Source organism: Arctopsyche grandis, chromosome 10 (genome assembly GCF_051622035.1).
Source record: "Arctopsyche grandis isolate Sample6627 chromosome 10, ASM5162203v2, whole genome shotgun sequence".
NCBI classification, from domain to species: Eukaryota; Metazoa; Arthropoda; class Insecta; order Trichoptera; family Hydropsychidae; genus Arctopsyche; species Arctopsyche grandis.
In genome coordinates, this window is record NC_135364.1 from 18568308 (window position 1) to 18595923 (window position 27616).

General features: G+C 34.0%; 1 protein-coding gene across 3 annotated transcripts in view; it reads right to left on the reverse strand.

Annotated features, from left to right (window-relative positions):
- The window catches only part of chinmo (Chronologically inappropriate morphogenesis), a 125473-nt gene that overhangs the window by 62074 nt on the left and 35783 nt on the right, over positions 1-27616 (reverse strand). For all 3 annotated transcript variants that reach the window (XR_013261118.1, XM_077440372.1, XM_077440373.1), the window contains exon 2: positions 20473-20565. The gene's annotated coding sequence lies outside the window, so the exon portion shown is untranslated. The remainder of the gene's footprint in view (positions 1-20472; positions 20566-27616) is intronic.

Sequence of the window (27616 nt, forward strand, 5' to 3'; positions counted from 1 at the left end):
GAAACGATCAACCTGGAGTCACAAGTCCAGGTCTGACCAACAGCATACTCTGAAAAATTCATTTTTCATTCAGGGATTGAACCCGGCACCTTCTTGACGGTAAGCAGAAGCTTAACGTCCGAGCTATGCTGCTGGCTACGCCCATCACAGATGGAGCCTATCTAAGCATGGCGTGCCGTATGATTCAATGTGTCTGCCCCTTAATCTATTCGAATTGCACGTAACTACTGCCACTCTAAATTCAAAGCCAATCATTAGTATAACCCAGACAAAAACATATAATAACTTTCAATGTCTATTTGGGCCGGTTCCTAAGATTTTCCTCCACGACTTGAGACTCGTATAAACCAGGCTTAACAGAAAAGTCTATGAGCACAATGCAGTGGCGCCATCATCTATTTTTCGTGCGGCGCGTGACGCTATAGCAAATATGCAGAGCGTTTCCGCCAAAAGCAATCCCCGCAACTAAACGACACAAGTCTATAAAATTGTGGAAAAAACTACGTAACAACATCAAAACGGACACCGAAACACTGAATAAGACATCCAGACACAATCAGGAAAGGCTTTTTTGTGTGGAGAATTTACGGTAGTCGTCGTCATACGTATTATACAAGGTCGACGTAAAATGTAAAAAGAACCGGTCGTTTTTATACCCACCGAGGAATAGGAGAGTAAGACTTAGTAGGGCATTCATTACTATGCTCGGGAAAAAAAGACGTTTTCAAAAGACAAACACACACACGCGCGTTCATTATGAATAGCCGTTCGTTTTATTGATAATTTATACCAGATTAATAATTCCCCCCTTGCGTGTGTTTTTTTTTTTTAGTGTACAAGGTTGTTTCGTTGGCGGGTGGTTTGGTTAATAAACGACAGTTTCGTTAATTTACGAGTACAAAACTGTACAAAATGAATATATGCATGTACATGTGTACTTTTTATGTTCTGAAAGCTGTGTATGGGCGCGGTGAGCAAAACTGACCAAGTTCAAAAAATTTTCAGTTATGTCAGGTGTACACCGTGCATGCTTTGGATGTTTAAAATCGTGTTAGGCTTTAAAATCTCGATGAACCGGTTTTGTATTAATCTCAGTGAAAATTGTCTTTTGTTTACCTTTTGCCGATTTTTATTTATATTAAATGTTAATGAACATACGTAAATATGAAATTTATGTTTTGTAGATGTTTTTCGCTCTATTCAACAAATAAATTTTATTACAAAATAGTCGTACATAATACTTAAAAGGTAATCATTACTACAACTTTCATTTTAATATGATTATAATCATTTCTTCATCTCAAAAATAGAATTTTTATGTGTTGTGATATTTTGATGAAAATTAACAAGACTCCCTATCGTTGCTAGCTTATTAAAATAATTGAATGCCTAATTGGATTTTCCATATATTTTATTATACATATAAGTATGTAATGTAATTGTTATTTAATATCCATCTCTGACTAAACTAACGAACCTTTCTTCTTTTTTGAGAAAAAAACAAATCCGTAAAACATTTTCTTTCCAAGAAAGCACAATCGAGACCAAGGACATATTTTCCTCCTGCTTTTCCTCTGTTTATTTATATGTACATACATATGTATTTTATTTTTTTATGTATAATTGATGGGTGTATTATTTTCGTTGTGTATTGATTTGTGTTTAATTGTTATTTTGTTTTTTTTTGTGTTATGTTTTTTGACCATTGTGGCGCTTTAGGAATTCCTGTTATGCCACAATGGTCTGTTTAGAATAAAATAAATAAATAAAAAAATAATATGTACATGCATTATTTTTATGCAATTTAATTCTATAAACATGTTATCTACATACATACATATTATATGTATGTACATAAATATGTTTATAAAAATTAATGTTCAGATTAATTGAATTAAATAATTATATATATTATATATGCATATCCGCGATTCATGGTCATGTTTTCGACCTAGGACCTCCAATTTTAATGTTTTTCTATTTGAAAGTACCCCAACTTTGAACGTTACAGATTTTCAGAAATGCTCGAACAAAAGACTCCAATACAAATATAAAGAAGTTCTTAACCTCAGTGTGTCTACATAGCAGCTTCGCCAAAATGTAGAAATCATAATCATTATCATCAATAGTATTTGTTACCAGAAAAGTTGTCGATTAAATTATGTCAGGAAAAAATAATAATTATATTTTCCAGGAAACGAGGGGGTCTTCGTAATATATAAGCATTCATATATAATATTATATTCGAATATAAAAAGTTGATGAAATTTTAAAATATTTTCCAATACAATTTCAAAAAAAAAATACATTCATCGAGTCCATCAAGTTTACATTGAAGTGCATTTTGAAAAAGCATACTTAATTATTGACTCCGCGTAAACCACGACTTGGTCACTTTTACCGGCTCACCGACAAAGATATAGAGATATAATTTTAATGACGCAAGAGCAGGTGTACGAGAACCGCGTAATAAACAGTTATCAATTAATTTGCATGCGTAACAAACACACACACACACACATGCACAAAACGACCACGAAAAAAAAGCAACAAAGATTTTCGACAATCCATTCACATTCGTATAGCAGATTTTAAAACGAATATACCACCTCATAGCGTTAAGCTGAAGAAAAATAATAATAAGTGCCAAATAATATACAATGTAGTTAAAATATGCGCGCAATTCGTCGATATCAGGTGTGTTTGCATACGAGGGGCCCACGAGAGTTTTCCAGTGGCAAAAATTGCATGTAAACAATGATCGCGTGAAAAAGCGTGTTTCAGATCAGCACACACAGCTGGGTATTTTTTCACACTATGCATATGTGTTTTATTTATTGGTTTCATCATCATCATCATCATCGCCGTAGAGCCGAGTGGCGCAACCGAGGCGCACATAATAATAGGTCACCGGGACGGGACGGTTGCTGGATGCTGAATGCTGCACAATCGACCGGGAATTCGCACACAGACACGCTCCGCGTGTCGGGATTGGGTCAACACTGGCTGGGATTCTTTTTTTCCCCGGTCAGAAATTATGGAAAAACTATGGTGTTAGTAAGTCAAAGCGGGGCCGTCCAATTATTTATTCAAATTGGTTCTAATTTTATAGTCGTTCTAAAAGCATTTAAAACTCGATTTTTTTTCAACTCGCGCACATATGTACATAGATACGTAGTTTATTACTCAAAGGCTGAATGATCCTTATTATAAATAATATAACTGGTTTATGTTATCTTGTGGCAGCCAATATACATGCATTAACAAATATTAAATCAATACATGAAAATAAGATCGTATATGTATAAGAGTAATAGAATCAACAAATTCTTTTATATATCATACTTGGGAAAATTCTACGTACAAAAAATATTGAGTTTGTAAAAAATAAACACACAATTTCATTCATCTGGGTAGAATCTTTTATGCAAAACTATGTATGTACTTTTAAAGAATGCATTATACGCTTTTTGCAACATTTATGTATGTACATACATAAAAACCGATGCAAAATTCAATCCTATTCATATTTATGAATGTATGTAGGTGTTTCAAAATTATAAAGCGGAAATTACAAGCGGATATACAGTTAGTTGTATGCATTTGAATGAGTAGTGCCATCAGTTAACCACTACCTTGCTCTCCTACATACATAAATACTTACCTTTACATGATAGTTATCTGATGAGCAAGCATTAATCGTGAAAGTGCATACAATAAGCATACACTGCAAACTTTCGAACAATTTAACAACGCCTAATATTGTGCGATACATAATAATGCACTTCAAAATTATGTAATTCTACAAAGTACACACACACAGTGAAATCAATCTAAATTACATACAATAAAGAAATCAAGAAATTTTCACACGACTGAACAAAATTCATGTGAAAATTCTTAAACATGTGTACGTATTTTCGATTGGGCAAAAATGCATGCACTGCAACAATGTATAAAAGATATGACAACATTGAAGTGCGGGCCTGAACCTCCCCCCACCCACCCACCCACCTGACACACATTCACACATACACACACACGCACACACACACAAAAAAAACATGCGACTTTGACAGTTGGAGCGCGCGCGATCAAACTCAGAACATGAACATCGACAATGACATTTACGACAACAACAACAACAACATGAAGAACGACAGCAAAGAACAAGGTAGATGATAAGAGATGGGAGGATGTGTGAAGGGGTAAATGTTGATATGTTCGTAGGGGTGGTTTTAGGAGGGTTGGTGGACTCACTTGTGTGTGAATTTCCTTGGCTTGGATGAGGGTAGGGGTGTTGTCGGGGCGCGGCATGTGCGATCGGGCCGGCGGCGCACGGCGCTCTCACGCGCTTGCAAGGCGAAGGCGCCGGGCGGCGCGCGCCGCCGCCCCCGCCCGCGCCCCCGCCCACCACACCCAAATCAATGGCTTCGATTATAATTCAGGAAAAGCGCCGCGCCGCCGCCGCCTGCACCCTGACCGGCGCGCCGCCCCCCAGACCCCCAAAAACTCCATTGCCATAAATAAAGGAAACACATGTGCCTCCCACCGCCCACCGCCCACCCTAACCCGCGATATACACACACACACCTTTCGAAATTCAAATGCAATCAAGTGTTTTCATAATCCCTCTACTTCCTCATTCTAACCCTCTAATGAGGCCGTCGTTCCATAAGTAATCACGACCAGTAAGCTTTCATTTTCATTTAATTGAAATGAGGCTATCATCCCCTAGGGCATAAAAAATCTCCATACTTCTAAATACTTCAAACAAATGGTATCAGGGGTTTTCACAATACATCCACTTCCTTGTTCTATGATCCCACTATTCAATTTTAAGGTCCTTAAACTTATCATCGTGTATCATACTCATTTTCGAGTTACATTAGGAGCTTTAATTATGCTATCATCCCTCAGAGTCTGACTAAAACAACCTGTAATTTCAACCGTGTACAAAACGATATTCAAAATGAAATTCCCTTTCAATACTTCAACCACTTCTCTATAAGCCTGAAGCTTTTAATTATACCCGTTTCCGTGCCATATACCCGTACCCGTATACGCGCTAAATATCTATACGTACATAAGTCTAGTTAAACTGTAGTATTTTAATCTTTCATTCAAAACTTGTGATTTCATGATTAAAACTTAAAACATGGATGCATCATCCACCTGGCGGAAATATGTATACAATTAATAAATTCAACTGCATTAAAAACTCAAATCAAAATACGTGGTATTGGTAAACAATGTACATGGTATTTTTAATCATTTCAACCACTTTCGAGGGCAACCGATATATTTAACTACCTTCAAATTAGAACATCAACCTAGAAAATACATATACATAGTTAGTGCATTCCCGATGCAGAGCTTTTACCATGTCATCACTTATACTTAGAATCCACTTACAAATGTATCTTACAGATTTCATTACACTTATTATTATCACTAGCTATCATAACTAAATGCATAGAATACATAATACAAAAGCATACTATTAAATTTAAATAAAACAAAATGAGCTTTTCAACACTTTTGAATTAACTCTTCACACCAGTAGTGCATTGAGTCAAAATTATGACAATAGGAACAAATTCAAAATTGAAAAAGAACCAAAAACTCCAAAGAAGACATTTCCAAAAAATATAGCCGATATAAAATGATTTTTGTATAAAAATATATAAAAATTATTTACATGAAAAGAGTCTGGAGAAAAACTGAATCTTAATTAAAGATAATATATGTACATATGTATCTACATACATTAGAATTCCGGTTAAAATAGCTAACGTATTTCAACTTAACTTGATGTATATCGTACTACGGATACGTATTTCAATTTAACTGGATGAATACATACGCATATCTATGGATGTATGTACATATGTATGTATGTACTCGCACAAAATTCAAACGCAATCAAAGTTCTTCCATAACCCTCGCTTCCGTGTATTACATAACACGAGCTACCTCCTAGAAAACTTACTCATCGAGACCCTAAAATGAGACCAACACCCCTTCAAAGAATGTAATAAATTAAGACCGTTCCGTTCGAGACGGAACAATAATGTACATCTATGTATGTACATATATATTACCTAAAACTAAAATTTGTTAATTATATGTATGTACATACATACATATGTAATTAATATAAGAACCAAAGCGATACAAGATCTTACTTAAAGCCAAAACTAGCAAATACTATTGATTTATACATTTAATAAATAGAGATGTGCAATTGACGTCGGTAAAGTGAAAAAATGCAAGGTAAAAGTTACTGAAAGAGCCTTTTCGTAACTTCGTAAACCTTTTCGATTTTAATAATATGTACATATTTCAGTTCTATGGCTAAAAAAATTGTATATTATACCTATAGATAGCGAATCGAAAGCGAAAAAGTCGACGACTTTATCAACTTAGATGCCTTGATCTCAATCCAAGGAGGCTGCTAATTGGAAATCCGCAGAAGAGTAGAAATAGCAAAAACGACGATCGTTAGTCTGATAAAAAGATATGGAAGAAACGCTCTACTGTGAGAAGAACGAAAATCCATTTGGTGCGATTTCTGGTTTTCCCCATTGCATTGTATGGAGTCGAGACATGGACCTAAAAAAGAGAGAATGGTACACGCTAGATGCATTCCAAATCTGGTGTTGTGGACCGCAAGACGCACGAACATCTCCATCCCCAAAGAGCTGGCAGTTTCAGAGACTCCACAACATGTAGGAATAGGGTACTTTCCTACTTTGGCCAAGAAGAATGTGGAGAGTCTGGAGAGGATGGTAGTCATAGAAACGCTGAAGGAAAGGCGAGCAAAAAGAACGGTTTCCCAAGAGATGATCAACTTGGCACAGAACCGGGAGGAGTGGAGGCGGATAATCCATCAAATTCCAGACGATATTAATGACCACGACACTCAGCATTAGGAAAATGAGGAAGAAAAAGTAGCCATAACATGTATTTAAATACAAGAGGGACGATGTATGTATGTACATATGTATGTGGAGAGGTATGATGTACATAGAAGGAAGTAAAATAGACCGAAAGTAACCCAGAATAAAGAAGAATATATAAAAATATATACCCAAAATATTTATAAGCCCGAGCTTAACAATACTACTACCACTATGCAGGGCCGACGGGGGGGGGGAAGGGTAAAATAACTGAGGCCCGGCTTTCGAAGGGGGCCCAAGGCCCCCGCAAATAATATGTACATTTTTAGCAAAATTATAAAAGCATTATTTGGTCTTTATACTCTTAGGGTATTTTGGACACTAAAGCAAAATGGTATAACTGTTTTCGAGTAACGGATTTTACCTACTTATGGCATAATAAAATTTAGGGAAAGGTCTGCTCGGGTGTTCAGAATGGTCAGTTCCCTTGTCACAATATCCAAAACAAATTAATAAAATAACCCTAGGCCGATTCAAGCAGGTAACAAGCGGACAAAAAAGAGATTAGTGCATTTTTACATCGATAATAAAGATAAAATCTTTCCCATTTACCTATTTTCAAATTTGCTATGAAATCAAAGTTAGTTTTTAATTAATAATATTTGTCGTTTACGAATTCATTTTTACTATTCAACTGTTTTCTATGTTGATTATTTTAACTCATAATCAATATGTATCAATCTGAAGTATGTATATGTACATATACATACATATATAAAGACATTTTAAAAAGCTCTCACAGAAAAAATCATCCCAAATTCAATACACTATTACCTACTATGTACCTACTTTTGCATAAGTAATATAAGTTGGTATTTTACAGTTTTTTAATGTTATATAATGTTATATGTTTAATTTTTATTTCATGTGTGACCGGCATTATTTTTTTTAAATGAAACTATCTTTTAACGTGTATTTTTAACATACATATGTTTAAATTATTTAATTTTTCATTTTATGTGTTGTTATAGTTTATTGTTGGATTTAATTAGTTTCATTTGTTTCACTGTATTGTATTTATGTATATAAATTAATATGAAATATATTTTTATTAATTAGCAACGATATTTATTAATTGAAATACACTTTTTTATATATTTTGGAATTTTTTTTTTTACTAAAATGGGTCAAGGGGGTGCGGATTTTCAAATTTGCACCGGGCCCGGATTTTCTTTCTACGGCCCTGCTACTATGTACATAAATAAACCAGGTCTTCGGGCTAGGACTTGGACGAGTTGCTACATACAATTGAAGTTGAAAACTATGTATGCACATAGAACCTTTCAATGATGTGTGGTCCACTAAAATAATACGCCAAGCTTTTGCGTTGGATTGAGAACCGACTCCATGTTGAAGCATTACAAAACGAACGTGGGGCAAGCAACAAGACTAAATTCCACGGATGCACACATCGCCAAAACAAGATAACGAGAAAAAAGCCATTCGAGTGTCGGACTACGACGACACCACATAGTGTGTAACGTAACGCGTGTTGTGCAACGAGCAACGAGCACAGGGCCAACACTCCACCCGAGACATTGACCCAAATGGGCCAAACCGCTGATAAAACACCAACGACTTCAATGTGCACCAAAAACTAGCGTACCAGTTGCACTGCAAACAAAAGAAAATCTAAAAAAAAAATCCAACAAGATCGAAACAACCAGTGTCTACTTTACAGTACATTGTATGTACATGTTACAAAGGTGTAAACGCTCAAAAAAGTTAATAGACACGTGGTAGCAAATGTGAAATATTTATTTATACGAGGATTCAGATCGTTTATAGGCTGCTTATATGCATGAGATCACTATCGAATGTTTTAAAAATGCCGCTAGTAGGAATTACACATGGATTTTGTACGTATGGCCTTCATGTCTTCGCCCTTCACCGCAATTAAACTTCACCTGTTGAAAAACGACCAAAAAAATTTATAAAGCACATTATCTACGGTAGTTTTCGATATTATTTAGGGCGCATTAAATATGTGTGTTAATAAAACTGCTTTGGATGACATGTCAATTTATTATCTGTATACATTATCGGCCATTGGAAACGCACCACACAGATGCAATTCTCGATTTACTTAAGCATTTTCACGGCTATACATACATATGTAACATTTTACAAATATAAAACTTACTTTCATAGAATCTTTCATTAATCGAATAAAAAAAATCAAAGCATTTTTTCAACAGTATTTATACTTAAAATTTGGAATTTGGTCCCATTGTATGGAATATTACACATTTTTCATGAAAATGTACTGTTTTTATTAACCCTTTGAATGCTGACTAACGCCAATCGGTGTTTTGCCAACAAGTCCATCGGCCTGAAACACGCCGATAGGCATTGTTTTTTGAGTATGTAAAAAATAAACAAGAATAATACCCGCTAAGTCTTTCCAGGGAGCATTGAAAAAAATGCTTGGCATTTAGATTGTGAGCATTACATTTTAACAACAATGAAAAAGATGGAACAAGTTTTGGAAAAATACATTCATTAATAGGCTTCTTTTGTTTATTGTATATTGTTGTAAGATATATTAGAGTCTAAGCACACCTTTACAAAACTCGAAATCCTCGGCGCTAGTTATCTAGGGTTTGTTTAGATTAGCTACAATTTTTATATCCGTTTTCTATTGGATTTCTAAATAATTCTAGTTGGAAATGTTGGCGAAATTTTCAGCTTTTAAAAAGCTAGCCCTGTCTAATGATATACACATATTATTTTATAAATGAATTAAAAAATAAGCTGTTCCTTCTTAGAAAATGTAAGATACAATTTGAATGAAACATATGTATTTCAATCTTATACAATTCAGCTCATAAGACAAGTAAAAATAACGGATACCTATCAAAATTCAAAGTCTTTGAATGATACAAAACTTAAGCAAAAGTAAATAAGAATATAAAAAAAATCAATACTGATTTTGCCGGCTATTTTAAAACCATTACACATTTCCAAATACCGCTTTTCATAATCTCGCCTTTATCTAATTGGACAAATATATATGTATGTACATACATATATGTATACATACTAAACTAGGCTTGACTACAAATACTCAACATTTTACTGCTGCTGCAATATTATCGTAGTGGTGATAAACAAAAATATACATAAATGTGTATAAAACATAATAATTTTATTGACCGATACTGTACGTATGATATCATTCTGCATTTTATTATGGAAAAATAGCAGGAGGTTTTTAGGATTGCGTTATTATGCAGTAAAGTTATCGGTGTGTGTTAGCTAGTTAGTGCGTGGGGCAGTAGGTACAGCCGCATGGCAACAACCACCCACCACCACCCGCCCCTAAAAGCTCAACCACCACGTACATACACACAGCTCCGAATTGTTTATGTCTGCAATATATCGATATCATTACAGTGCTATATGATATAGAAAACCTCAAAGAAAAGCAAAAAAATGGAATATCGACCTTCCCAAACTTTCATAACACTGTCTTTCACAGAAATAGGGAAGATTTTATTTTATTTTATTTATTTAAAAAGGCTCACCAACAATGTACATACATAACACAATATAGTCTTTACACATTTATGATTCTGGTATATACATATATCAATTATAGGTGTGCACAACATTACTTAAGCATATTACAAAAATAAAATATATAATAAATAAAATATAATATTTTTTAATATTTATATTAAAAAAATCTTACGGATATTTTCGTTCCATACATAGAACATACATAATTTCGCATTGATATAATTCAAAAGCCGTACTTCATATATTATGAAAAATCAGTACCTTTAATGGCAGTGAATTTCTTATATATTTTATAAAAAGTAAATTCAAACATCATTAAAATTTATATTACATCAAAAGTCGAACCTTTAAAACACGTGTATGAAGCCAAAGTACGTTCATATGTACATATGTATGTTTGTATTGAATTCTCAAACTTTACTTGTACGTGAAAATCAATTCCCTTTCAAGCGAAAACTAAACGTGGAAAAAATCATACAGCAAACTCGCGTCGGGAAATTTCGCTTTTGAATGAAAAATATTACGAAAGCACTTAACCTCGATTCGATTAATAAATACATAAAACAGTACTTATAAATAGATGTGAAAAGTTGAGAAAAAAAATAAATTGATCGAAAGAATTCAATCGAAACATTAAGGAACCGCATAGCACAAAGGTGACTGAACTTTATGTTGGAAACAAAGACATGCAAATCCTAAATAGTACGTTCGAAATCTTATAGTGCAAAAAAATCAACCTTGACTTTTGCAATAAACTCGCATTATAATGAACCTGGGTCGAAACGGCAACGAATACAACGAAATAAAAAAAATAAAAAACGAAAAAACACGAACAGCATCATGCAATTTGTATTCATCACGAACGAAAAGGAAATTTTCACCAAAGCATCTGCGCTCTCCGACCATGTATGAGAATAAGAGGAAAAATGGCACATCCAAAGATTCGTTTGGCACAACAGATACTTGCAGATGGTGAACAAGTGAAGACGGAAATAACGAACAAACAGTTGTTGGTCCGGAGCTGCGGTCGGGCATTGCAAGAGAGCGAGAGATAGGAGTGTGGAATAATTCTCTAGCTAAAGTTCAAGAGCGAGCAAAAATACGGCGTCAGCATAGTAAAAAGCACCACAACAACATTGCGAAAAAAAATTCAGCTCGTTGTTGGTTCGCTAACCAAAAAAAACCTTGCATTCTGCCGGCATGATGTAACAAACGATCGCTAGCTGTGTGCAGCCGGCCAGCATGGTTCCCAAGAGAGAACACGTAATAATCCACCAATCGTGTGTGGCCAGAAAAAAAAATGCATCGTTCGCTAATTTGAAATGCTAATTTTATCGCGGCAGATCTGTGCGGGTACAAAGTGCACCCGAGAATAAACGTTGCCGAGGACCCGATAAGGTGTTATCACCGAGTATTGTAGTGGATTCGTCGCTACCAAATGTGCATCCAATTCGTGAGGAATTTTCCCGGAAGTCACGTGGGCAAAGCCCAAGGTCGACAGTTTGGTTTAACGATGGTAAATACTTAATCGTATGTATGTGAGTGTGGTGCTTTACATGTAATATCATACATTTTAAACGAATGGATCGTTGAACTAAATAATAATAACTAAAATAAACTAATTAAAATTTAAAAAGACTAGTTTATTATACTGTATTATATACATAATATCAAGGCATTATTTGGTATTATAACTAAAACACAGAAATCCCAAAGGAAAATATAATTTAATATATTACATAATACATACATTGCGATTTTAATTTTCCTCTTAACGTGTCGTACTTGATTTCAAATTCCGCTTCATCTACATATCTTGAACATTTTTATTACATCTGATATTACAATTTTCTGGGAAAGATGTAATGTATATTAAATAAACAACCCAAACATAAAAGAACCTAAAGTTCCTTACGAAATATATTCAACTTTTTATACATTTCAAGATTTTCAAACACACTGGATACGCGTCGGAAAATCCTGAAAATTTTCCGAGAAGTACATAAAAGACATACTACATATATACATAAAATAAGCATGCTAAATTTCGTATGCAGAAATGTGAATGTGTACGTAACAATATACATACATATGTAGTTCAAGTAGATTATAGAAAACATTTATTCATACATCCTTGAATTGTTCCGTATATTTTTTGTTAATTATAATTTTAATTTATATTTTTTCCATTATGCCATTACGGGTTACTCCTGAGTGACACCCATGTTAATAAACTTATACATATATACATTTATAGACTACAAATTTGAAATCATATTTAAATAGTGGTGACACAGATAGGATGGTTTTGCCAATTTGATGAGGAAAAGTTTCAGCAATGAAATGAGATAAATTGGCAAGTCACAAATATCCAAGTCTGACCAGCAGCACTACAAGAATACTCTCGAACTAATTATTTTCAATCGAGGCCAACCCAGGGCTTGAACCCGAGAACCTCTGACTGCATTAACCCAACCACCGAGCTATACTGCTAACTAATTTCGCTTCACGACTAACCCGACCCCGGTAAATCGAGTGTGTCGTAAAATTTTTACTGGAAAGAAAACTATATTATAATAAGTACTTAGGAAAAGATAGTCGTACTTTTAACCAAAGTGGTTAAGAATGACTAATTCGACACTTCATTGACAGAATTATATCGTAGTTAAATGGAAAGAAAATTCTTCAGTGATTTCCCGTTACATTATAGAATAAATATTAGCAAAATAAAAACAGCTCATTCGAGCCAAACTCAAAATGAATTCTCCATAGGTGTCCAACAGTACAAAAGGCAATTCGAACAGCTCCGAGTGCAGAAGGTTAAACGCAAAAAACCGATAATGACGCGAGCGCAGTGTGTTGTACGTTATCGAATTCAAAACAGGAAAATAAAATTTCGGCACTGCGCAAAAACACTTTTATGATGCAATATTCGCAACCAAAGAGGGGGGGGGGCGAATGCAGGCGGCCCTATAGCACAGTGTCGCTTATAATTAGCGAATGCAGGGGGGCGGCAGGGGCGGCATAGGGGCGGGGGGTGCGGACGTGGAGGGGCGGCCATCGAGCAGGAGTCGTTCTCTCTTACATAACGCATTATTTTTATCGGGCTTTGGCTACGGCAACGACGCAGCGGCGTGCAGGGCAACGACCCACCAGCACACAAGTTCGCCAAAATATCTACATTTGCACAGAGGCCGACATAACCCGGAAAACCCGGAAACCGAAAACACCCGGGACAACCCCGTACCCTAGATAGGACCGGAGACCCCGCAAACGAGCGTGGGTGTCCGTCCAAAGTTCCAAAGAGCGCATTTTTATTCTCAGACACTTCATAAACCCAGGATGTTAGTTTTCATAGCTGAATATTTCAACTTGTTTATATATGTATAGGTTTCCGAGAAAGTTCAATATTTTTAGTAGCAATTCTTAATATACTGAACGAATTGATTTAGCTAGTTCAAGGTCTGGAAGTTGATCCTGAAACTTCTATTATGTGCTCAAATTAACGTGAACACATCCCAAAATAGAAGGAAATGTTTGATTAGGATGGCCAATCAAGTCCACAAAATGTTCAAAATCATAAACTTAAAATGAATAATGAATATTTATTCGTACCGTTGATTATTTTTTTTTATTTTTCATTAATTGGTTTTAATCCAAGAAAAACTTAAGCTAAAAAATAAAATGATTCTTGGTAATCAATAAAAAATAATTAAATGATAATTGCATTATTATATTTGTATGTATGTAAATACTAAGAAAAGATTTTGAAATTTTGTTAAAATACACATATGAGCCGTTATAATTGAAAGTTGCATGAGCCCACTTTTCGTAACTTCGAGAAATATCTCGCAAAAATAATAATGTTATGTTTAACAATATTTAAAAATACTGGTGGCCTGTAATACGTTAATTCTGTTTTTCTAAAATTCTGGACATATCAAATTAAAAGAAGTAATAAAAATTTGTGAAACAGAAAGTGTTTTTGAACTGAAAATTGGACTTCTGCCACTTTCAAATATAACGGCTCATATGTAGATGTTCTGCAAAACAAATCCAAACCACATTTAAATTCGTACATTCACATTGAAATTGTCCTAAAAAAAATCATGAAGTTTCCATTGTCAAAACATTTATCACGTAGCTTAGATTCTTTACGTAGAACTAGATACATATATACATATGTACATACGTCCACTCAATATGTATAAATCAGTATTAAAATCATAAAACTGCATTATTTATCGTATTATTCGTCAAATAATAAAATAAATAATGCATACCAAATATGAAATAGACCGCATTTTACCGTCGATTTTTCATATTAATTTTCATTAATACAGGAGATTTTTTTTTGTTTACTGGAAAATTTCTAGAATAATTGTGCATGCATACATACATATGTATATACTAAACGGACAAATACGACTTCTCTAAAAGACACACATATGTACATAGTACATACATATATGCATGCTATATTACACAATAATACAACCCACATTTCCATATCAAAAGATTTTCCGCAAATTTTTGAACCATCAAATACATTCACAACATCCAAAAATAGCCTCACCCGTGCATCATCCTCATACACACGCGTACATGCATAGATGAGATACTCCAAAACAAATGTGTATTGCCCGCTTTACAATGCAATGGCGCAACTATGTATGTATAAAGAGTTGAAGGCCACCGGGCCATTTCGCGTCTATTATGAGAATACTCCAGTAGTTCTTACATATATTTGCAATAATAAACTCAAATCATACATTGTTTATGCGAAACATAACAAAAACATGTATGTATGTATGTACAATCATTTGAACTTACACTTCAAATCATGCAACGTCTTAAAAAGATAACAGTTCCAAATTACGGAAATGCTCTGTTTTTTATTGTTTGAATATAGATTCTGAAATGAAATCAGCATCATGCAAATTTGCATCTGAGCAGAAAAAAGATGATATATTTCTATGAAACGTATACGAATAGATCGTGCAGGAAAAAAAGCACATAGCTTCAGCGTGGAATTAAATTATCGAGAAGCGAGTCGCAAACGGCAATGCAGAAATGAAAAAACAACCAACATAACCTCCATTTTTGGGTGAATCACCTACTTCAAGGATACAATCTGCACTAAAATCTAATCAGTTCTTCCTCAAACGTATGGCAGGGAAAAAAACTGAAAGCCGGTTTCGGCAAAAACCTGTTTATGCATTTGGCCGCACGGCTTTCATGCGACCAAAAGCGTTCTCTCTAGCAAGTATGTATGTATGTACATATGTGTGTATGTATGTATATATGTATGTATGTATGTATGCATGTACATATATGTATATGTAGAATACATACACGCAGTTTCGTTCTCTTTTTTTTTTCATTCTTCAAATATCACATTTTGATACGTCAAATCTCCCAACAGGCAATAGGCAATTTGAGCGAGATAAAAAAATCATCTTTAATTATGTATTTCAAAAATGAATGTAAGACGCCGTACACATTGATAAGCAATACATATGTATGTATATATATATATATATTTATGTATGAAACGAGATAATTAAAAAACCGTTGAATAAATAAATGAACCGACATTTAAACAATTAGTATCTATGGATCAATGCTCTTTAGAAAAATCGCCTAAAAACATCAAATTGAAATTCCTGCTAATTTTGCAGAATATTTATATTCATAATTTCAGGCCATTATTGAATAACGATTTTTATTGAAAATTAACTATCGTTATAATCTTTGATTTTTGAACAATTTTCCTCGTTCAGATTATATAATTCCCTCGTTTTATATACATATACAATCTATACATACCTACATATACATAATTATATGGCGATAAATTCGAATCCTACAGGTTTTATAGATACTTCAGGTGTGAACTATTATTACATCAATCTACTGATGTCGAAAACGTGAATATTCACTTTATCGCTTCTCTCTCTCTGAGGATTTGTGTCTTCTTAATATATGACGCATTTAGAATGATGAATCGTGTCAAAATGTACATATATGTAGATCAAATGCACTTACCAAAAAGCAAATTTATTAAAGTTCGAAATGTTGCTTATTATCAGTGTATGTATTGTATAATTAAAAAATCGAAACAAAATTAAACGAAAAGAAAGCATTTATAAAAAGAAATTCCACACGATCTACACGAAAACCTTACCTAAAAATTATTATCCTAGTGTAATGAGAAACTAATAGAAAAATATCATTTTCATTTCGCTTATTTACACTTAGCATATATAATTCATACGTAGATATAATAATATTATTGTTTGTTGGACTGTTTAGCGAAGAATCTAAACCAACAATCTTGGTCTTAAAAACTTATACCCTAAAAACAATGTATTTAAACCATGCGTTCTATAAAAAAAACTCTTATCCGTTACGATCTAAAATTTGACACCCTTTTTGGCGAGTACTTTAACTGTATAATTTCTTTCCATTAAAGCTTGTTATAATATTAACTCAAAAATAAAAGAAAAAAAAGCTAAAATTGAATCAACTTCCTTGAAATTCACCACGTTAAGTGAAACAGCATGTCGGATAGGTAATTGAAGGTCTACTACAATTAGTGAAAAAATACTGTAGGGCTCTTCAAGGTCCCAACGAATTGTATAACAATTTGCATATCAACTACGAAGCGCCTGACACTATATCTGAATAATTAATCTTATTTACTTTAAAAATGTATTAATTTTTCGAGTAAGAATCATTTTCCGACAGTCACAACCTTGAGGCTGTTTTGCAATCGACAATCAAAAGCCTATCATCAAATTTCATTGCAGGTGTCACGGATGGAGTTCGGCAACACAGGAACGAACCAACTTGAATACAAACTGCCCAGTTCAAGGCTGACGTTTTCGAACGTAGATAGATACCAAAATGCAAGTTAAACGTGAAAGTAACTATGGCAAATATTAGCCTAGAGATGATATCGAATCGAATAAAACATAAATACAACGAAAATAACTTACATACTTCAAATAGAAGGGGATAACGAGTGTACATACATAGATACCGACATTGAATTCCCATACCTTCAGGTTCGGTACGTGCAATTGTCGATTGTTGGGATTAGGAGGTATCAAACGATTTTTTGCCTTTACTTTCAAACAAAATCATTACAACATAATAGAAAATATATTATATGATTTTTTTGCGATGACGTTCGGTCAACAACTGGTTTTGCCCTTGACCTCGACTCCTCTTTTTATGCGTATTTTGTATCTGCCTCGAGCGACCATACAAATACCTACATAATAGTTTTTCAATGTCCGCTTTGCAAGACGCCTGCGCATGCAACACGATCACTATTATATTATATGTATATTCATCATTACTCAGTATGATTTCATATTACAAATATATATATGTATGTATATGGTATATGGATACGTATAAAATCAAATTTAAACTTCTTTAAGTATGTATCCTTGAAATTGCACGTTGAAAAATTTATAGACCAAAGGAAACAAATAAAACAACATATTGTATATATATGTAGAAAAATAAGCAGATACTAAGTAAATTATGAATATTTTTGGACACTAAATGAGAACATCAGTCAGGTCATGGAACGCAGACAGCGGAGATAAGATTTCTCAGGGAAATGAATGGTGACGTCATTGAGGAGAGGCAATTAAACTATGGAGAAGTATCAAATAAGACGTCTTGGTCATGTTCTACTATTTATTGAAAGATCGAAGAAAATTTGGATAGCTTTACCGAAGAGGAATCCAGTAAATTCAGAAGGTCAGTTGAAAAAAACTTAAAAGGGAAAGGTTGGAGAACCCATATATGTATATTTCAAATATTAAAATAAATGTATGGAGGACAGGCTACCTTGTAGAAGATGAAAGAATATATTTCGGTCCCATTATGATATATTAGTGCTGGCTATAAATGCAAGACATTCCATACTATGTATTCTGTTTATTTGATATTTTTATTGTATCTACTATTATTAATGATTATTTATTAATATATTTTTGTCTGTTTATTTTTTTCTCTTCTCTATTATATTTTCGACAATTGTGGCGCATTAGGGATTCCGATAATGCCACAACGGTCCAAACTTAAATAAATAAATTAATAATATTTTAGGAGAGATAGAAAAAAGAATACGTGGTTGAGAAGTATGACAAAGGTGGTTAATATAATGGTGAAAATAAAGAAAAATGCCGGGGTCTGACCTGGCTATGCCGGTATGACCCAGTGGACGATAAATGGACGAAATGAGTGCTAGAATGGTACCCGAGAGAGTGTAAATGGATGCAAGCCCACGGGGGAGATGTGTGGATGAAATCAGAAAAAATAGTGTGAGATGAGATAGATGAAAGTTGCTCAAAAGAGAGACGAATGGAATCGTGTTGAAGCCGTACAAAACACTCTCTCGGGTACCATTCGAGCACTTATTTCCTTCATCGACCAATCCTTTGGCATTTCAATATCTTTACTCTCATCCAGAGTTTCTTAAAACACAGACGAATGGAAGCATATTGGAGAGGCCTTCGTCCAGTAGTGAATGGCGAATGACTGTGAATGATGATGGAGATTTAGAAAAGTGATTTTTATTTTAATAATGGAACTTTGTGGGAAAAACGTAAAAAAAATTGTTGTGCATTTTTATTATCAGATAAACCTAAAAATTCGTAGACCACCGCATCGCTAGAATCGAACGAAGGCCTCTCTTGTCAGCGACCTGTAGCTCAGATAAAAAAAACACAAGTAGAGAAGGATTAATCTGTAGTAAAATAAAAAATTTAAGCTATAAAAATTGATTTCAGATAAAATGCACGCAAAACCCATACTAACAGTTTATAACATAATATTTCGAAACATTTTTAGAAAATGTGTGGAAAACCACTAATAATACTATAACATTATGAAATGAAAACTATTAAAAAATACTGTACAATTTTAGATTAAAGATTATTAAGTACAGTATTAAAACTCAAAATTAAGTATAGAAAAGTGGGTGATAATCATAAGGTTAAACATAAAAAAATGTTCTACTAAATTTTGAATCCAAATAATGTTATAAAATATTGTCTTTAATTTGAAAGCAATGAATAGCGTAAATTAATGCTGTATGTATTATTTTATTCAGATTTAAGCTTACAAAAACCAATTTAGTCAGCAGCTTATATTTAGGTCAAACTCTCGATAGCAAAACACGAAACACAAAAAACTAGCCTAACACTTGTTATATTAAGGTTAATATGATGAATGACCGAATAAAACTTATAATATCATATTTTACAAACCTTCAATAAATACTGGAAAATTTAAGTGCTTGAAAGTAAAAAATATATATACAAAAATCACAGAAACAATCTATAGATAAAAAAACAATCCAAAACTATCACACTTTCAAGTATGGGTCGTCGTAGATTAGCAAGCTCCGTGTTAAATTCATTCATAAATACTTATTATTACATACATGTCGAGTGGTGGTAGTAATATTTGATAATGTCGGCTGAAATCGCGCATCGTAAACAGTGCTCGATTCATTTTGAGCAAAAAAAAACTGTATGCCCTCAAAAGCCACAAAAATATGATAAACATGTGGTGTAACATCTTGAGAGCCAATCGACACACAAAATACGGAATTATTTTTATCGCCGCATATTCCTACACTTTTGAATGTTATATGCTTGAGTTGCTCGCGTACAATAAATATGTTTATGCAAAAAAGGCGCGATAAGGGGTTTATCAATTTTGGGGTCACGTTATATATGAATTGCCATAAAACTAACACTAAACACGGGAACCGCAAGTTTTTTTTTTCGTTTTTCATTCTGTATACGATTTTGCATGATTTGACGCATGCCGTTGGTTGGATGGAATAAAATTCAACTCTAAAAACAATCTATCAATACTTTCCGAAATGTTCAAAACAGGTGAGGCATACATACATATGTAAATAGACGTTCAAAAATAATGGGAGAGAATCACTTACATGCTTTTTATTTCGCCTTCTCCTGGCTCGTTCTAATCTGTATCGGTCATAGTCGGAAAGCCCCGTTGTGATTCGGGCTCTTCAAATTTTATTCTGAAAAGAGTGAAAAAAATGTTTAGTATTAATCAACAGCCAAAAAAGCTAAAAAAAACTATTCTTGTACAATGCTTTAAAATAAGTATGTTATCTTTTATCGGTAATCGGGCGTCTCGATTAGTCGTAATCTGGTATATAAAGGCCCCAATTCAAAATTAAACATCGATACACGTATTAGACCACGACCAGGCCTCCCCCCCCCCAGAATTTGAAAAATAATACATATTTAAAATAAAACATAAAATCAATTTTTTTTCAATACACTAAAAATAGTCTGAAAACCTGAATTTGATTTTAATTATTCGCAATATGATTAATAAACTTTTTGTATAAACCGTATTAAAGCAACGCAGGAAAAATTTTTTGATTACATAATTTGGTCTAAAAGTCACAAAAATAACGAAAATTATATATGTTTTCGCTAGATAAATATTTATCGTAAATGTACTGAAGAATATGTACCTAATATTTATATACTAATTTGCCGCAATTTCTACATGGGAATGAAATGAAACTTATAAAAAGTCTTATTTTCATTTTTAAAAAAGGCTCTGAAAGGAGGGGAGTTGCGCCTGTGTTTCAGCCCCCTCCCCTCCCCCCGGAAAATAATCCAGGCTACGGTCGTGTATCTGACATCGCATAGTAACAGATTTCAACGAATGTATGTAAATCGAAGATGAATCAGAACTATAAACACCGATTTTGTAGGGAATTTTATTTAAATTTTTTCGCTGAAGCATAACTATTTTAAATCAATCATTATTTCAGGAGTTACAATCGAAACAGTTTAATATATTATTTATTACTCGAGCCTCATTTCAAATCATAAATCCAAACTGTTCGACCTTCAGTACAAACGAAAATTACCCATTTTCGACAATAAATCACAAGACGTTGCATGACAATCGATCCAGTCCGAATTTGGGACACGAATAAATTTCCACCGAATCAAAGATGAGATACATACATAAGTACGCACGGTACATAAAAAAGCGAACATTTCAAATTTTCCACGGTGCAAAAAAATAAATCGAAATTTCCCAACAAACGATCCCAAAGTTATAAATATAAAAATTATTGAGAGAACGCTTTGAAATGCGCTCTAATTGATATTGAGGTGAAATTCGCGTGCGTCGTGAGAGTAATTAGGTTCGCGCTGCGGTGGGCTGGAGGGAGGTCGCGTAATTAGGGTAGAAGCCGCCCACCACCCCCGGGGAGGGTTATGTGGAAAATTCGGCAAAGGGGAAAACACGGGGGGTGGTCGTTAGTGGTGGCCGCGTGCATCGGTCAATAGGGGGCGGATATTTACGTCACGGGGCGAGCAATCGATCGAGCGCAACCTTCAGCCGCCCGGCCGCCACCACCACCGGCCTCATCTCGACAACAACCACCCTCATCCCTCACATAGACCCCCGAATATCCCCCATTAACCCCCAGGAGGGTCCCACCACTACTCGCTGCATCGCTGACCCTTTCCCTTTAACCCTTTCGGTCGGTGTGGCGTCTTGAATTTACCGCTTTTTGATAGCGCAAAGACCCAATCCGTCGGGAAAATTTCCCTAAAATCAGTACCAAAAAACTTTCCTGGTATCGGTGTGGAATGGAAAATCACAGTAGAAATTTAAACTTAACCAAATACTAATAATTAACCTTAAGCAAAATCAGATTCGGCAAATAAGCAAATGAGTCCACCGTACATTACGTCATAGATTTTTAAGCATGTTCAGACCAATAATCATTTACCGGTAAATAACACTGCAAATACAAGCCCACAAATGCATAAATCGATTCAAAGTTTTATCATATAAAAATTTTACTTTAAACATTTCAGTATAAGGTAGAAAGAAAACCGAAGATAGAAGGATAGAAGGAAGATTCCAACAGAAGATAAAAGGAAAACCGCTAGAGGAATATTCTTCCACAGAACACATTCGAAATGAATCCTATATTACTAAACGAGTTAATATTGTAGAATGTATGTACATATTTATGTATATTAATATATTTAGTCAGCAGTATAGCTCGGTGGTTGCATTAAAGCTAACCACCGAGAGGTTTCCAGGTTCGAGCCTTGGGTTGACCTTGATTAAAAAAAAATTATTCTAAATATTTATACAATGATGCTGGTCAGATTTAGATATTTGGGACTCCAAGTCGATCTTTTCCTATCATAGTTTGCCAATTCATCTGATTTCATTGTTGAAATGGATTCTCATGAATTGGCAAAACCATTCTACCTACTATTTGTCACCACTGTTTGAATATGATTTCAAATTTATAATATATAAATTTATACTTGATCCGTTCTAAGAGACTTGATAAAAGCGTACATGCTATCTCCCTCACCGCCTCTTGTCCAATACTCTTGTCCAACGGCATTTCTTGCAGACAGTAGAACATTTGTACGCCCGAAATACTATTGGTCGAGAAGCGGTGAGGGAGATAGTATTTGCGTTTTACCTGTCAACCTACACCGGATTGACAGTATATATAAATATATGCAAGTTTGATATCATAGGTGTCGCTCAGAACCAACCCGTAATGGCATCATAGGAAAATATATATTTTTAAAAGAAAAGATAAGAAATATTCAACTTAAAAAGAAATAAACCACATCGGTCGTTCAAAAGTCTACCACTATTTTTGCCATAAAAAAAATTGACCAGAATCTTTCAAAAATAAACCGATATTGCCAATAGTTATTGTATTACACAGTTATTGATATTTACAGATTTGGTCATCTTCTTATTAAATTTAAACTTTAAAATCCACTCTTTGACTGTTTACTAAGTCGAGCATTGAACACATGCCGATTAAAATATGATTCATGAAACACTCATACAAAAAAAAAACACATTTAACCTAAATATGACATGTAAATTAGAAACGAATTATAGATGAAGATATCAAACTTGCAAAAAAGTTATATTTATATTTAAATCGACCAATACCCAAGGTGTAAAACAACATTGCATTAAATACACCTTTCAAAAAAAAAAAAGAAACAAAAAATTGCGCAAACGCACAAAGATACATTACAAACTGTACCGAAAATAAAAAGCGTAATGCGACAATAATGACAAAAAAACAATGACCCGGAACTGAGTACTTCATAGTAGGCTTCTGCTGCTACTCTGCTGCGACACCAAACAACACAACACTATTTTCTATGTGAAAAATGACACTTTCGAGTGTAAAGCTTTCAACAACATGGCTAAATGTGTACGACAGCACTTTACAATGGAAAACAGTTGATAGGGGCGATACTGGACCATTTATTTCTTTATGCGGGCAAAGGCGGCGAAGGCCGACGAGCAGACAGTCGAGTTTGAAGGCCGACCGGTGGGGAGTCCCCAGGGACGGGAGACTAAACCTCCCAAAAACCCACCCCATCTCACCCAGAATCCTGCAGCCTTGACGTCGGCCTCGTCCTCGACTCCTGACAACCCACCCCGCCCACCTAACCACCCCCACACCATAGTGATAATATCTTGAAATGTTGCGGCAGCGCAATAACATCCGCACTACACAAACCTTACGTTCAAACCTGAGGTTACTGCGAATTTACATATGAAAACACTAGGCGAATCAAATGCTGTACCTTTTTTATAGAAGGCTGCATATTCCAAATTAATAATACCACTTACTACATATTATATTATATATAAATATATATATATATATATATATATATATATATATATATATATATATATATATATATATATATATATTTATAAGCTTGTTCGTTCCTTTGTTTGTTTGTGATAACGTTAATATTACATGCATACTTAATTTAAAGCCGATTATGTTTGTTTGTTCATTTGTTTATTTGTTTGTTTGTAGTAACGCTATTAGATACATAATATGACATATGTATGTATGATATAAAACCCGAAGAAAAATATTTACACCCTGGGTGGGTCCCGAACCCGTCACCCTCCGACTGAAAACTCGAACACGTTACGGGCACATATTTAAAATTCAACTTTAAATTAATAATATATGCTCATTTCGTACATTTTTCGATTAGTACGAAGTTGTTTTTATTCATATGAATATAAATTTTAAAATTGTATTTTAATAATTTCATCGGGTCTATCTAAAATATAATTTCGAAAGAGACTTTGTATGTAACTATGTATACATATATCTTTGATTGGTGTAATAAAAACACCAAATGAATATTTACTATTAGATTCTCCATGTTTACTCTGTTTATATTACAAATACTGAGCGAAGCCGGGTAAAACAACTAGTAGTCTATAAATATAAATACTACAGTTCTGAAAGGGACAGAGCGTCTTTTTATTATTAAATGCAGTGTCCCAGCATGCTATACACCTATTCACCCACACTACACGAGCGCATGTGTTCGCGCCAACTCTCGGTAACAGACCAATACGTACCGGTAACTTCATTGAACAATTTACAAGGGATAAAAACCTCTTAAATGATTTTTCGCGATTAATATCAATTTTTTTCGTAATAATAAAGAGTCAATATATTATTAACTGCATTAAATGTTTCGATTCAAGTTTTAGGAAGTTGTTTTTTCGTAGTAAACAATAATAGAGCTTACACATAAAAACACTTTTGAAATTTGACTATTTTAATCGACTGCTCTAAATCATAATTGTTGCTATATTAGGCTAGGCTAGACAATAAACTTGTCGAAAATTCCGAGTTTAGATTATGCAAAAGAGACATCGCATTTGAATAATATGTCTTAATATCAAAAATCTTAGCTCAGCATACTCGATAAAAAGTTGATCGTGTGCGCTTAGCCTCATCTATGATGTTTTGTCAACTTTTCAAAAAACTAAATAAAGTATATAAAAACCAAACACAGTAAGGAATAATCGGAACCCAACTCCTATCGAAATATCCCCATATGATTTGGATCTACATAATTTTCATTGTAATGATCAGCAATATCATCGAAACAAGATTTACATACATACATAATTTGATCACGATGACTCGAATGTCTTGTAATTTGTTCTCAGGGTATATCATTCGACCAACGATCATACCAACCTCTCTGATATACATATCTATACGTAGGCTTTCCAAATAGCGTACACACATATGTAAAAATGGAATATAGGGAATAATTAACGATCAAGAGCTAGGAATGCGTCAAATACGCGTACGCTTCAATAGTGCTAGTAGCAGTAGCAGCACATAGTACGAATCAAACGCAAATTGGCACACTTGTGCAATTATGAAGTCAACGAACTCTAAAATAAAACTATGTGGGCTCCGAAACAAAAGAAATGTCGCTCTCTTATGTGGCGATCGCCTATGAATAAACTCAAACAGAGATTTTTAAATAATGTAAAGCAAACTATCGATATTTTGGTTTAGTTAAGTACATACATACATATAATCAATTTTGCGTATACAAAATAAGAAAAGCAGGTACCAAAGAAGTGCAAAAAATTGTATCAAATCATAAAATCATTATTTTTATTTTTTGAAAAGACATTACATTTTGATCTTGACCTGTATTCAAATACGTGTGTGTATAATAAAGAGCACAAGAATTCCTCATCAAAAATTTTCTTCTCCCTTTTGCTCTCTCCCACTTAATCCCATCCGGTCATTAAAATATGCACATAAAGCGAAAGTCCATTACGTCAAATAAAATTACTATTGTTGGTTCAACATTCGTTATTAAATGTTGAAAATCGTAATATTTTCAGCATTGATATATATAATTATAAAAATGTAAATTCAATTAAAATATGTTTACTTGGTAGGATTTTAGTTGGAAGAATATAAAAGTAGTAAAAGTGTTGATCTCGAAGTAAACTAAAGCTAGTACGCACTAGAAATATAAAATATTTCCAGAATCACAATAGAATAATACAAAAAAAAAACTTCGGAAAGTCGAATTTTCTCACAATTGAAAATGTTCTCTAACGTGCGATATTGATATGGATTGTGTTAGACAGAGTAAGCAAAAAATCAAATAATAATCGTGAAAAATAGTTTTGATTCGCCATCAGAATGCGTACATTTATTTTCATCACATACATATATATGTACATATATAAAATTATACAAGTAATAGTTTAAGGAAAACTTTCCAATAACACATTACTGAAATATTAGCATTTATTATTTATAAACAATTTTTTTTCTTCGAAATAATACGTATGTAATTTGCATCGACTACGGCTGTGTAACAACCAAAATCAGATAAATAAATCAGTGGGCAGTGGCATCTTATGTACAGCATTTCCCAAGCTTTTCCGACAACTTACTTAAATATGAATCAAAAAAGTATATATAAATTTAAAAAAAAACCACACAAGATTGTAGCTGCGACTGCACAGCTTCCAGTCCTGGTAACTCCGCCATCCATATGTATGTATATTAGTACTTGAATCGCTGGCAAATAATTCAGTTGTCAAGAATCTAGATATTTACGTACATACGTTTGCTTTATTGATATTTATTACGTCGAAAATATCCTCGAATATATCGTCCAAGACACTAATTAACCACGGGGGAAAGATTCATTGCGCGAATTTTCACTTTCACACGTCGGATTTTCCTTGGCGCATTGTTCCGGTGAAAACAAGAGTAGAGACGGCTCTTCGAAGAGATTCTTCGGTCCAAAGGTGATTGAGCAAGCCGAAACATACGGCCCAAACCTTGAACACGGGCTCGCAATGAATGGACTTGGAATAGGAACGAAACCGACCTCGAATCGAAACCGGAGAGGTGGCCTACGAGCGCCTCGCGCCGAACCGAGGCACCGACCTTCAATTTTACCTGGTGCACCGGCCCAAAGCGAATAAACAAAAAAAAAACTAAAAATGCGACACGTGGACAACTTGCAAACCAGCCATTACAAAATATCAAAATTCATAAAACATGGCACGCAGCCATCGAAAGAGACGAAATGCGTCGCGACGCCATCGCCAACGCGTTCCAAATAATGCCCATGCGTTTTTTTCCGGCGACACTCAGATATTTAATGAGTATATATTTAAGTTGTATATATGTTTGAAAATAAAGTACGGCTCCTAAGATG